This window comes from Aplysia californica, unplaced genomic scaffold, assembly GCF_000002075.1.
Source record: "Aplysia californica isolate F4 #8 unplaced genomic scaffold, AplCal3.0 scaffold00893, whole genome shotgun sequence".
NCBI lineage: Eukaryota > Metazoa > Mollusca > Gastropoda > Aplysiida > Aplysiidae > Aplysia > Aplysia californica.
Genome location: NW_004798163.1, coordinates 82,350 through 83,517, shown reverse-complemented (window position 1 = coordinate 83,517; position 1,168 = coordinate 82,350). Strand labels below are relative to the sequence as shown.

The 1,168-nt window shown below is 47.6% G+C and overlaps 1 protein-coding gene across 1 annotated transcript in view; it reads left to right on the top strand.

The window, feature by feature from the left end:
• Positions 1-1,168, top strand: part of LOC101854123 (trypsin) — a gene marked incomplete in the record, with an annotated part of 33,888 nt that overhangs the window by 26,754 nt on the left and 5,966 nt on the right.

Here is a 1,168-nt window from a genome sequence, read left to right as displayed (position 1 = left end):
GGGTATGGCGCGAGTGTAGGAGAAAAGAATGGTGGTGGTGTGGTGGAGAATGAAGAATAGGGAGGGGGACCGAATGATGAGTAGCCGGAGGGCATTGGTTGTGATATTGGAGGGTGAGGAGGGGAGAAGAAACAGAAGGAAGGATAGGAATAGAGGGTGGTTTTCGTGCCCAGCTGAAAAACGGGAGCGAAGAGTGGTTGTGGTGGAGGACGGTGAGGACGGAAGCAGGAGTAAGTGATGGTCGCAATGTTTGAGGATTTAAAAAATTCGTTTTTACGCCCCATTGACACATCGATCATTAAGGAGGCGGGCTTCCGATCCTGCCTGTTAGGGCCAACCTGGACTGAGAAGGATACAGCATCCCATCCCAGCAGAATACTCGATAAAAATATTTGAGTCTAAACTCACTACTCACTCGGCCAAAAGAGATACCTAGAACAACTGGAGGTGTCATCTCGGACTCACGAGGTTGACGCGTAATGATCCTCCATCCTTCACGGTCGCGAGCTACTGTTGCACATTCTGCTATAGCCAGGCCAGTCCATGTTTTCATGTTGTCCATCCCAGTTACTCTTTGTCATCCCCTGGCTCTCCTGCCCCACACCTTTCCTTCAAGCACCTCTTTCACAACGGTCTGTTGTCGTTTTAAGTAACCAACGTATTGTATTTTTAAATATTGTATTTCATTAGGCAGGGTTTGTCTTGTGTGGAGAATCTGGCACACCCCATTGTTCACTTTTTTTCTTCTTTTCTTTTTTTTTTGGGTGGGGGTGTGGGGTTGTTGTGGCGCTCCAGCTAGTTCTTCCTGGAGATGGTACTATGATACTATGATAAAAATGTGCAAAATTGTATAGGTTTACCGCCCCTTGCAACACTACTGTAAGGTTTTGCGAAAGAGGCGGAATTTTTAGATTTTACACCCACCCCCGAGAGAACTGAGCCAGATGGGATACATTGTGCAAGGTGCCTTCACTAACTCACAACGTTGTAATGAGCTAAGAAAACTTCCTCACCCAGGAATAGAAGTCATGCGTTCTGGATACAACGGTAGAGAGCCAAACGTTGACACCAAAGAAGCCGGTTAAGAGGATGGTGATGGTGGAGTTGGAGTTGAGGATGACAAAAAAGGGGGGGGGGGACCGAATGATGAGTAGCCGGAGGGCATTGG